Here is a 13,731-nt window from a genome sequence, read left to right as displayed (position 1 = left end):
CCCAAACCACTCTCGTTTATAGACTCTGCTGTGAGGTTGGGCCTAAGTGGCCATAATGGTACCTTATCACCATCACTCCTGTCCTGACTGTGGCTTTGGGATCACCTAACCCAACCTAGGCCCATCATGTCCCTCTTCCAGAATCATGAGCACTAAGAAAGTGAGTTAGATGTGTGGAGGGAAATCAAAAGTTCACACTGACTTAGGATTGAGGTGCCCATGTTGGTCTGTGTGTAAGATGAGAAGAGACCCATCTATGAGGAAAGGCAGAGGAAAGCAGTCCCACCAGGAGAAGCTGCATGAGAGACCTCAGTTCCTGGGGGATTTCAGTTATGAAGCCCCACTGTAGTTTATGTTCTCATTTTTGCATTTAGCAAAGTCTGAAAATTAAAATAAGTTCCCTTTACCTGCTTGGGTCTTTTGTTCTGTGCACTCCACAAATGCATGAGGACAAATGCAGTTGCTGATTAAAACACTGACTCATAGTGACCTACTTTCGTCACCTTCCCTCCATTCTGATAGTCAACTTTTTCTCTGAATTCATTCAGAAACATTTATTGAATGTCTGTCAGGCTGACATATGGGTTATAAAAACCAAAAGAAACTATTGTCTGTCCTCAAGGAGCCTTTCGTGTTCATATTCATACCTTAATCCTCTTCAGTACCAGTCACTGCTCCTTGATGAGTCAATTTGAAGCTGCCTACTCTCTAATCCCCACATTCTATTTATTCCCCATCACCAACAATTTTTGACCCCTACCAGGACGTGTAATTCATTGATACCACCACCTCTTCACTCTCCCTCACCACCTTCATATCTTAAGCCAGCTTAAATTCCAAAGTCAATCTTTATGACCACTCTCTCTCATAGACTCCCAACTCCATCACCCCTGCCCGCCGCATTCTGTCATCCTCATTTGAGAAAACACAAAACCCTAGTTGAATCTAAGTCTACACCTATTCTGTGGTATTTGTACCCTGAATAATTGATGTGATGGGAGAAACAAAAACATGATTGGTCTCATTTCACATTCATTAATAAGAACCCAAGTGGACCTGAATGTTACCCAGTAATCACAGTACAACTCCTTAGTCCATTCACTCTCCCCTCTCTAGCTCATATTTTCTACTCACTCTTCAAACTTCCAGCACTGCCCCCTGACCTTACTTGGAGCTGATGTCCTTGCTTTCAATTTCACTGGGAAAACAAAAGCAATCAAAAGAGACTGCCAAAGCTGCCCTCCTGAGAGCATCTGTATCCATACACTTTGTGTGCCCTCTCATTACTGCAGGTGAAAATCATCCACATTCCAATCTAAAGGCAATCCCTCTTCTTGTACAACAGCTCTCACCCGCTCGCTTTCTCAAGGACATTGCTTTGGCTATTCTCCCCTCTCCTTCCCCTCTTAGTGATTTTCCTCTCTTCTCTTGATTGCCCACATCAGAAAACAAAAGACCTACTGTCTCTTGATCTCACCTCCACAGCAGGCACCCAATTTCTGTGTTCTCCTCTACAACTTCTTGAAGTCGTTCTTCTACTTGTTGTCTAATTTCTCTTCACCCATTCTTTGTAACTGACCTCTCTGTTAAAACAGCAGATATTGAGGTCATTGCTAAGTTCAATGTCAATTTTCAGTCCTTGCCTTATTTCATCTATAAGCATAATTCAACACAGTTGATCAAACACTCCCTCCTCCTAGAAACACCCTTTTCACCCAGTTTCCAGCACATCTCTGTCCTGTTTTGGGGTTTTCTTTTTTGCTCCTCACTTAATGCTCCTTCCTTAGGCATCATTGCTAGTTTCTCCTCATTTCTGTGACCTCTAAATACTCCACAGCTTAGTCCTTGGACTCCTCTAACTCACTCCCATGGCATATCATAGAGCCTCTGGGCATTAAACACTAACTGTAAGCTGAGGTTATCACAAAATGACATCTGAGTCTAGTCCTCTGCCAGGAACTCCAAACCCAGACAACCACCTTTCTATTCAATATCTCCACCTAGATATTTAACAGACATCTCAGACAGTACAGGACTGAACCTCTGATAAGAATCAAATCTGTTCCTCCCATAGATTCCCCCATCTTGGTAAATGGCATCTCCATCCTCAGTGACTTGGAGCAAAAGCATTTTGGGGATTTGATTTGAAGGTAGAAACTTCCATAGGATTTGCTGATGAATTGCTCATCTTTGATTCTTCTCTGTCTCTCCAATAACATGCAATAACCAACTCACCAGCAAATCCTGCTGAAGGTTCTACCTTCAAGACAAACCCAAATCCTACATACTTGCCATCACCCTAATCCAAGCCACCATCTCACTGCTTCTGTTTTACAGCCACAGCCTCCAGTCGTTCTGCTTCTAACTTTGCCTCTCCATCGGTGGTGAAGTCAGATATTCTGGGGACTGAAACATAAAACTGTGGGGCCTAACTAAAGGAAGTGTCTGTCAAAGCAGAAACACAAAACGAGGTGTGAATGTGAATGCTAGAATTAAAGAAGGGGTTTTTTTGTGGTTATCAACACAAATGACAAATTCTAAAAAACTAACAAATAATCACAACATTTCAAAATCCAGAAAAATAACAATATCTTTGTTAACTAACTACCAGATATACCTATCTATCTATAATACTCTTTTTCCTACTTTTTTGGCTATATAGTGTTTGGTTACTTCTTCATGCAACAAAAATTTCATATTTTCCATACAAAGAATAGAAAGATAATTCACTCTTTCTTCTATCATGGTTGATCAAGTTTTTAAAAATATTCATAGTTGGGATGCATAAAATACATAACTTCACTTCCTCTATCCTCTAGGCTCCGGGGAAGCATTGAGGGATTTTAGAAAAAAAGAGTGTAGGATTTTCATTTTACACACACAAAAAAAATCACTCTGGCGTAACTTTGTTTAAAGATTAAGTCAGGTTTAGATCAGAGGCAGGGGGACAAGTTAGGGGAACACATTAATAATGTAGGCTCAAAATGACAAAAGAGTTTTCTTCTTACGGGAAATGTGATTATGATCTTAACAAGATTCTTTAGCTTATGTGGACAGCAAAGAAAAATAACTCCATTTCAAAATTAGTAAAAAGGGAAGTCATTTAAGTTAGCCTCTGCTGATTTCTTTTATATAAACATATATCCATCTCAGAAAGGTATGATCTCAGAAAGACAACTAAGATTCTAATAAGAAATTCAGCCTCGATGTTTAAAGTTAACTTTGCTTGATTTACCAATTAGGATGTGATGATCAGATATGTGCCTGAAAAATGTTAAAGTAATACAAGTGTTAGGGATTGGGTTTGACCCACTTCCACAAAGTAGAACAGAAATAATTGTGGGTCCCTTGGCTACAACGTATAATACATTGAGAGGAAGGAAATGTTCCATGGCTTACACTTTTCTTAATGTCCCAAAGTGCCTAGCATTGCTAGGAGGAAATTACATGCCACTCAGTAAAAGATTTCATTACCTTAAAACCCACTTCATGGCCGTTCCTTTTCCAAATCCTCCAAAAGGTATGTAAACCTCAGACTCTAGGCAAATCCCACAAGTAGTTAGTAACATAGTGACCTCTGATGCTAGGAATTTGTTTCGTTGAGGAGCACAGATACATTTATTCTTTCTCTTAGCTCAGTTATACAAGAGACATGAGGGTACCGCTAGAAAGAATAGTTCAAGGCTTTGGTTGGTGAGTAGAAGGCCTGACTCACCAGCCCGCTTCCTCACTCTGACTAGTCCCTTTGGCGTTTCTCCAGCCTGCCAGCATGGAGGCAGCAAGTAAACTCTCCTCTGCACTGCAAGGCTGAGTTAGAGGAGGACATGTGCTGCTTTGTGCAGAGGGCAGGAGTGGGAGGTTGCTGCTGGCAAATACTGCCTACGACTGGGAAGGTGAGTTTCATTCTAGGAGAGCATTAACAAGCTACCGGGCTACTTACCCAGAGCCAAATTCTCTCATCAGCTTTCTCTGTAACAAAATGAACGTTTCAATCTCCATCTGCCCAGTTCTTGGGTCTTATTCCTCAATTCAGTTGGCTCCAAACTCAGAAGGGAAAGGGCAGTGTTCCTTATTATAACCCTGGTTATCCACTCCCATCACCAGAAAAAACAAAACAACAACAACAACAAAACAAAAAAACCCCTACAATATCTATATTTTTTAAAAGAGAGAAAGGGTAATTCACTGCTGCTAAACTGAAAGTTCCATGAGAGTAGGGCCCATGGTACACAGCACCTGGCTCAAGTAGGAGCTTAATAGAGCTGCTGAATAAATACATGAATGAGGAAATGCAAGTCGAAACAATTAGCCCATTGATCACACTTCGGTACTCATTATAACAAAAAAATTAAGTGACGTCTAGAATTGAAACCTCGTTTTGTAAGTACACTATATTAGTTTTCTATGCCCATCGTAACAAATTACCCAAAACTGGGTGGCTTAAAATGACGGAAGTTTATTCTCTCTCAGTTTTGGAGGCCAGAAGTCCAAAATCAAGGTGCCAGCAGGGCTGTGCACCTCAGAGGCTCTATAGATAAATCTGTTCCTGCCTCTTCCAGCTTCTGGTGGCTGCCCACAATCCTTGGCTTGTGGACATATCATTCCAACCCTGCCTCCATGGTTACACTGTGTCTCCTCTTCTGTGTGTCTGTAATCTCCATCTGGCTTTCTCTTATAAAGATACTTGTGATGGCATTTAGGGCCCACTAAAATAATCTAGCTAATCTCTTTAATTTAAGATCTTCAATCTAATCGTATCTGCAAAGACACTTTTCCCAAAGAAGGTAACAGTTACTGGTTTTAGGAATTAGGATCTGATATCTTTGGGTGGTCATTATTCAGCCTACTACACACACTTTAAGTGTAATTTTTTCAACAATGACTAGATGAGGAAGGTGCTTCCATCAGACAACCACTGAAAACCACCAGAAAACCAAGTTAGGTTAAAGAAATAGAAGAAACAAATGAGTGAGAAAGCTGGGATTTGAATCTAGGGCATTGAATTCCTACGTTCCAGGGAGCCACTAAACTATGCTGCTTTCTCAAAAGAGGAAAATTCACAAATTCATACAAACTGAAAAATCCAGGTAACATTTGTCTTCAGCAAAGATTGGGCTAGAGGCTCCAACAATGTCATCAGCACTTGATTTCTCTGCATCATTCAGCTCACTCTCCCATGTTGATTTTAGACTGGAATTCCCTGTTGTGTTCTCTGGTACCTCTGAGCTCACAACATCCTTGCTGGTTTAAACCCAATCACTCCACCCATCGCCGTGGCCAGGAGAATGAACTCTTCTCACTGACTGTGCCTGAATCACATGCCAACACTGGAGCTAGGGGGTAGGGTGACAGCCCTGCTCAAATTGCACAAACTCATAGTGGGAGGGCATTTCTCCAAAGTCAAATCAGAGTGTTGCTACCAGAGGTCAGGTTAAAAGACACTGAGTGGCCGACCCAAAATAACAAATGTCCAGTGAAGAAGGTTTTCACTACAAACAGGAAACCATTTCTAGGAAGCAACTTGCTCTCAGTTTACCTCCTCAGAGAAGTTGGTATTATTTACTTGTACATAAGCTTATGCACAAATGACCTAGGAAGGACCCTTGCCCACTGGAAGGTATGTCACTAGCCTCCTAACTCTTCTCTGCCTGTGTTCCTTGTCCAATGCAAAGCATGGAACAAATGTGCTTCATCAGAAAATCTCTGTAAGTCACTAATCTAGTCTAAGATTTCTGTTCTCTGTAAGCTGTCCTCGGGGCTAGTAAGAGAATTAGTAGAAGGTAGATGGTAAAAAGAATGCCTTTCTATGGTCTCTAAATCCTTTATAATGTTTTAATAATTTTCATATTTAAGATGCTATTAATTTATTAAAAGTTATGAACTTTGTGGCTACTTCAGTGTGGTAAACCACGTTATACAGAGGCACAGGGTCTCCTGTCTTACTTTGAGTCTCCATCCTGCATCTTTCTATTTCAGAGTTCACAAGGTCAGTACAAAAAGAGAAAAAGCATAAATTAGAACGGACTATGTTCAAGACATTGGCTGCTCGGATATATAATTCTTTTCAGTTGCTAATTTTAAGAATTCTGTTGAGGTTCTTTCTTCAATACTATAGACAAGCAAAAGAAAATTCCTGACAAGAAATGGGAAGAAACATAGATATCTAAAGCAGAAAGAAACTAAGAGAAGCAGAGAAGCACTTGCAAAATTCTGTATGATGATCTCTAAAGACATTATCCCAAATTTATTCCCTCATTTAGAAATCCCTCAATTATAGTCTGTTTTCATACATGGAGGAAGATAAATATGTTTCAGATCTTCAAAAATCAAATTATTTTGTAATATCTAATTCAATTTTCTTTTACACTTCATTAAAAAAAAATCTCTAGCTTCCACGTTTCTTATAAATTGTTATGGAAGCTGGTCTTAAGTTCCTCCAAATAATTTTGTGAGAATGAGTAAAAAAATAGTATTAATATATTTGTTAATATCCTAGTATACGTAAAGTCATCAAAATATAAAATAAAAGACTTTATAAACACTGTTAATCTTAAAGCATGAACATTCTTTATCATAAAGCATTGTTAAAATTCATTATGCCTTCATTTTATATTTAAAGGAATAGATTTGTGATTTGGAACACACACACATACTCCTTTCCAAATTGGCTAAGGAACAATCCAATATCCCCTAAATATATTTGCTTGACCTGAATATCACGACATCTTATTGAGATTAACTAAAATCTGTTTTCAAATTTAAACGACTCAAATTAGACCTACGTATTTTTTTGTTCCCAAGGGAATGCATACGTAGATGACTACTATATAATATATGGTAACTATAAACTAATATTTAATGTATATTAAAAAAAATTGAGTTTTACATGTGATTTCTAATTATCAAGACCCATAAGTCGCTGGCAGCATGAAAATAGAAACTGGTTAAGCAGCACTGTAGAATAGCTATATACTCAGAAAGGAAATCATTTCATATTTTTTTATTTTGCTCTATTAAGAAAAATATGGGCATGTATTACATGCAAGCACAGGGTACATATTTACTAAAGATATTTGATATTATAATTGTTACATTGTATTTTTAAAGTTGATATCCTTGGATTAAATTCAAGGAATGTTTGTCCTGTCCTCACCTAAGATGTTCAGCTTTTCGAAGGTAACGCAACCAAATTTGTCAATGCAGCATGAGCAAAAGGCACATATACCCCACACACAGGACTCACTTTTCTTTCTAATCTCACAAACTTTAATCAAGTTCTGGAATTAATGTGACTGATATCTTAGATCATGCGTATCTTAGATCATTCACACTGAAGTGAATATTGGAAATATGTTTAAAAAATAGATCCAAGTTACAGACTTAATATACACTTTTTGAGATAAGAACCTGGAGAAATGAATTGCAATTTTAATTTAAATATAAACTCTGAGATCAGCCCTTCACAGCTGTCTGGTGGGACACATGCAAACTTTCCTAGTAAAATGTCTCTGACTTCAACAGAGACTATAATAGGATTGTCAGGAGGACCACTGTCCTCCTTGTGCTACTAATCAATCCTTCACTCCTTTCTCCCACGCCCCACCCCCCAAAACCTTGGCCTCGTGATTACAAACTACTAAAGAGAACAACCCCCCAAAAGAAAAGCCCCGCCACCTTTCCGGCCTGGCTGGTGACCTAGGCGGCACAGTGGTTATGGCGCTTGGTCATTGTTCTACATTTAAGAGGAGCTACATGCGACCGGACGGCTTCCTGCAGTCTTTCCAGGACTCCAGGAGTAGAACCCCGGCAACTTCTGGAAGGACCGAGGCCTAGGTCGCATTAATTGCACTTGTTGGGTGTTGGTGTCGGGTGGCGAGCCCCTCTCCCTGCAAGCGCCCCAGACACCCAGAGGTACTCAGAGCCGGTGTGGTCCAGTCAGGCAGGGCCGCTACGATGAAGGGCCACTGAGGATGCTGTGCGCAGGCGGGGGCCAGGCAGGGGCCCCCAAGCTTCTTAGGGGAGACGGTGCTGGGATTTGGTCCCGGAGACAGACCATCATTAAGATGGGATTACTCACCTTTTCTAAGAGACCCTGAGAACTAGTCTTCTCACTCTCTTTGCTGTTTACCTTAATCTCCACAGACCCTCAATATTTCCTCCTTCCTTGAATCACCCCCAAAACCCTTCACTGTGCCCTAAGAAACATCAGGTCTTTCATCAGCTAAATTGACACTCTAGCTATGTCTCTATATGTTCCACCATCTTCTGGTTCTTATTTTCCTAAGGGCATAGCTTCTTCAGCAACTCTCAAGGGGTACACCCTTTCCCTACTCTAAGGATAAAGTCAACTTCTTCCTTGATCTTTATTGACACTTCCCAATCATTTCTCTTTTCTCTTAAAAAAGGGTGGGGGGGTGGATTTTATTTTTCACAGCAAACTATCTTTTCATAGTCCATTAACTTTCACTCTTTCCCAGATTTTGTTTATCTCACCCTTCTCCTCACACCTCAGAACTCCAATACTTCCCATCCCATCCTCAAGTGAAGACCTCACTTCTAAATTCACTGAAAAATAGAAGCAACCACACCACCTAATCTACCAAAAGGCCTGTGTCTGTGCCCATGACCCTGCCTTCCTCTGACAATGGATGAGCTTTCTTTGCTCCTCCTAAGGCCTTCCTCCTCCTTGATTGAAACATGAGTAACATATTTCACACTTTCCTGATTTCCCTCCTAGCTGCTCTTTTCCACTTCCTTTGCTGGGTACTCCTCTTCTTATTCCCTAAATATTAGAATCCCCCAAGGACTTAGTCCTTGGATTTTTTTCTCTACCTACATTTACTTCTTAGATGATCTAATCTAAGTCTGTGATTGTCAATAAAATCTATACCTCTGCTGTCCGATAGAGTAGCCACTCATCAACTGTAGCTATTGAGCATTTGAAATGTGGCTAGTCCAATTTCTACAATATACACTGGATTTTGGAAACTTAAGATGAAAATAATGTAAAATATCTCCTTAATAATTTTTATACTAATTATTAAAATAATATTTTAGATATATTAGGTTAAATAAATCTATTATTAAAATTAATTTTACCTGCCTTTTTTTTTTTACTTTTTATGTGGCCACTAGGAAATTTTCAGTTACAACTTTTGTAGCTCTCATTTCTATTGAACATATTTCTATTGGACATTGATCTCTACGTTAATGACTCCAACCTTTTCTATATGCCCACACCTACATAACAGACTACCTATTAGACATTTTCATTTATATATGTATTGATAAAAAGAACCTCAACATAATGTGTCTAAATCTCAACTCTGGGTTTCTGCCTATTCCAAAACTGCATCTCTCTATCTCTCTCTCCCCAATCTCAGGAAATGGCAATTCTTATCTTCCAGTTCATCAGGCCTAAAGCCTAAGAATCACCCTTCCTTGATCGTCCTTTCCCTCACACTCCACCCCCAATCTTTCAGCAAGTACTGACAACTTGCCACCAAAATATTTTCAAGGGAGTATTTTAAGGACTTGAGCTTACGGAACAGGAATGAACAATGAGGGAAAAAAATAAAACAAGAAAGAAGTGAGAAATAATGTAAGAATCCTTTTTGAGTTGACCACCACCACAAGAGACTGGCTGCTTAACTATTTGGGACCTTCTGAGAAGATTTATAGAATGTAACTGAGACCCTTCCGCCCAGGGGAAGAAAGGAGGAAACATTATCCATCAGCCCTCACCCTCCCTTACTGGACTGCTCATGTGTCAGAGCTGAGCCCATTCCTGTGGGTGTCCCAAGCCAGGAAGGAGCTGGGGAAGCCTGGAAGGAACCTCACCACAGCAGGGGAAGGAATAAGAAGTGAGCCAAGAGGATCTCAAGCTGTATGGACGGTGTTTGCCAAAATGCTCCAGAGAGCAGACTGAGCATCTCTTCCCAACTCCAGTGATCAGTGATGTCATATCGGTAGCTTGAAATCGGCTATGTGAGAGTATTTACACTATGGAAATCGGCAAAAACCGCAGATTAGGCTTGCTCCCTCCTCCCACCACAGCCAGTTGTTGCACATGTCCTACAGCATCACTGACAACAAGGTTCTGCCTTTCAGACAGCTGCAGCTGACCCCTCTCCAGCTCCTTCTCAGAACTGCAGGCACATCTGTTCTTTTTGCACTTCTTTGAAAGCACGTCTGTGCTTCCCTCACTTGGGCCATTGCAAATAGTTTTCCCATGGCCTAGAACTCCAAGCAGGAATTACTCCTCATCTAAGAAATTTTTTCTCATTTCTCACATCTTAGCTCAAATGACACTTCCTCTAGGAAGCCTTTGCTGACCACCAGACCAGGTCCAATTCATATGTCCTATACTCTCAATCTGTATATAAGTGATGATTTAATTAATATCTGTTTCTTCAGTTAGACTACAAGTTCCATGAGGGATCAAGTCATGACCATTTTTTCTCACTCACCAAGTTTTGTATATTTACTCAATGTCCGAACAAAAGTTTTTCAAGCAACAGATATTAAAAGCACTTTTACCACTCCCGCATGAGTGAAACTGCAATTGTTTTTTAACAGTGTTGAAAAAGAGTCTTTATACTTGAAAATGTGGGGAGCCATGTTGAGAGCACAAGACATTTTTATGGATGTGCATCACTTCCAGCTATAATCCACTGAGCCAAATCTCAGTCATATAGCTCCTCCTAACTACAAGGGACATGAGAAATGTAATTTAGCCAAGTACCCAGGAAGAAAAGGATATAGTAAGTTTGATGAGCATATAGCCAGTCTCTGCCACAGTCTGCCCTTTTGGACATCAAATATCCATTCTTATCCTCTGACACGACACAAAGGAGACAACCCAAAGTTCCACCAAGGCGCTACATCCAGCTCAGAGCCCAGGATCTCTGGCTGTTTGTAGTCTTTTCCATCAGGCCCAGATGTGGCTCCTTCTGGTCTAATAATAATGTGCACCAAATTCATAAATTATTTCCACCTTTCTCCAAAAGCACACAACAGCCAGTAGTGGAGCAGGTATAGGATAACCTCAGTAAAAACGCCACTAGTGAAAGGGGAAATGAGAAGATGCATAGCAATCACTAGGCCAAAGAAGTTATGGAATTCTGCTGGGGAGGCACTGAGAAGTCCCCTACGCTGCAGGTGGGGAAATTCTCTGAGTAGACAAGGATTCTGTTCTGAGCAGCACTCCCTTGTTCACTTTTTTATTGGCCCCGGGTCAACTCTGGGAAGATTTTTCCTTGCACCTTGGCCACATCTTGTTATTATCCTACTTGGAGACTGTATAGCCTTTGTAATCCACTTCCAGACAAAGCCAGGTTATTTTACTTTTAAACATTCAATTAAATCAAGGTTCATGGTTTCTTTGGCAACAAAATCTTCTAAAATACTTGGTAGACGTTTTAATCTATTTTCTTCCAATTCTACATGCCAATAACCACATTCAAAGTTCATTTTTTATACATAGCTTTAAAATATCCTTTGTATCCTCACTTCTTTACCCCCTGCCTTAGTCTCTCAACAGTAAGTGCCTTTAGGTCATCTGAAACAATGAGCTGGGTTGGGAAAAAAACACACCCTTAATCTGATTTTTGCTACAATGATAAGTCTTAGTAGATATTTGCTCAAAACCAAGGACCCAAATACTTGGTACCTCTCTATGCTCTTTCATTTCTGATTGCAAACCAGCCAATACTTTTCTTACTTCATCTCTTTTTTTTATAAAAACTTCCCAAAGGCAGCCCAAACCACCAACATATTTTAATAATGCTGTTTCCCAACTTCTTCACCTAGAGCTACAAAGCTCAGTAGATACATGGTTTAGATTCCAGTTTATTGCATACATAAGAAGCATCTCCAACCCTTTAATTTGCTATATGTTTCCATGCTGCCACTCAGTACCACTAAGCCAATGAATCCTACAGCCCTTCTCTGTTATGTTCCACCTTATTGTTGACCTAATCTAGATAACTCTGCTTCTCAAATATTTCTAAAATCTCTCCCCTCAGTTCTATCCCCAGTGCCACTGCCTTAATTCAAGTCATCCTTTCTCGTGGGAGTTACTGTCTCCTCATTGGTCTCTGTGCCTCCAAAATTCATCATACCTCATCTCTGCTGCCAGTATATGTTCTAAAATGCAAATGTGACCACTGCAACTTTTCTTTAAAACATCTGGATTACTTTTAGGTTAAAATTCAATGTTCTTCTAGTCTCATCTCTAATTACTCCCCAATCCTAAGTCAGTTATGTAAAATTATTTCAGTTCCCTCAAGTACACTATAATTACTTTCTCAGATATTCATTGTCATGTAGACACTAGACGCTCTGACTAGATAGGACTTTTCTTCCTTCTTGAGTTAACGCTTATTCATCCTTCAAAATTTACCAGACTTTAAATCTCCTGGGAATCCATCCCTATTCCTAAATCTGAATCAGGTATCTTTCCAATTGATTTTTAAAGAGGTAGAGCTTGTTTTTATTATAGTCAGTCACACTGTACTATAATCATCTATTTATCCTCCTTCATCCAACCACACACAAATTATATATAGCAAATTTCAACTTCTTGAGGGCAAGTAGCATATCTTTTAACTCTCTATATCTCACCTAGTAAATAAATTTGGTTGAACAAATGCATGAACCCCACAGTTTCAGTTCAGCAGCGACCCACAACATCAATCTTGAATCTTCACCTATCTCTCTCTCAGGTGTCAGACCTCCATTTCCAACTTTCTAATGGCTATCTCCATATGCATGTCTACTTAATAGGTCTAAAACTGAATTTGTTATCTTTTACATCCGTTTCTTCACCTGCCCTAAATCTGCTTCTCCTTCTGAATTCCTAACTCAGCTTAATGATGTCTGTTGAGCTTTCCAGTCTAGAAACCTGAATATCTTTCTTTAGGAATTCTTTGGTCAAACAAATTGGTGATAGCCAGGTTAAAAAACATTAAACAGATTTCTTTTCTGTAGTATTTCTTAGAGTTTTCAATATATTAATGCTCAATATGGATCTCCAAGAAGTAAATGCATTTTTTCAAACTCACCTTACCAAGAACACTTATGTCAAGGTGAATCACTCAGGACTAGTGTTCTGAAAACTACACTTTGAGAAATGCTGCTGGAACATCCCTCCTCCACACTTCATGCTTCACTACTGCCCTACTTTAAGCCCCTGCCATCCTTTACATGGACCATCTCTTTCCTGGGCAGCTTCCTTTCTTATCTCTCTGGCACCATTCTCTCCACAGCCTCTACCACCAGTTTTATTTTTCTAAACAGAAAGAATCGGTCATACCTCACCCCCATCATCACTGGCTCTCCATTACACATACGGTCAACTCCTAGGTCTGCTATTATATTCACATCAAAACCTAGCCTCACCCCTCTCCCCAACTTCATTTCTTACCGTATCTCTCCTTTCCCAAAACATATCACTTTCTTTTGTCCTTCAGAGCTTTAATATTTTTCTCCCATGGTTCAATATGGCCTTTCCTGTTACCACCTACCTTTAACAAACTTCTCCTTAAAACCCATTTCTAATGAGATCTCATCTGAGAAAGTTTCATTCTGGCATCTGGTTGGTTACTCCTCAGTGCTTCCATAATGCTTTGTACTGACTCTAGTACAGCAGTTGTCACACTATATGATAAGAAATTACCCAAGTATTTATCCCCACCATTACTCTCTGAGCCTTTTAAGCTTTGTTTTTCC

The 13,731-nt window shown here is 39.8% G+C and overlaps 1 protein-coding gene across 1 annotated transcript in view; it reads right to left on the bottom strand.

The window, feature by feature from the left end:
* The window catches only part of IQCM (IQ motif containing M), a 349,608-nt gene that overhangs the window by 324,560 nt on the left and 11,317 nt on the right, over nt 1–13,731 (bottom strand). The gene's annotated exons all lie outside the window — the stretch shown is intronic.

Source organism: Pseudorca crassidens, chromosome 4 (assembly GCF_039906515.1).
Source record: "Pseudorca crassidens isolate mPseCra1 chromosome 4, mPseCra1.hap1, whole genome shotgun sequence".
Taxonomy (NCBI): Eukaryota; Metazoa; Chordata; class Mammalia; order Artiodactyla; family Delphinidae; genus Pseudorca; species Pseudorca crassidens.
The sequence above is the reverse complement of the archived record's forward strand: the minus strand, read 5'-3'. Positions and strand labels throughout refer to the sequence as shown.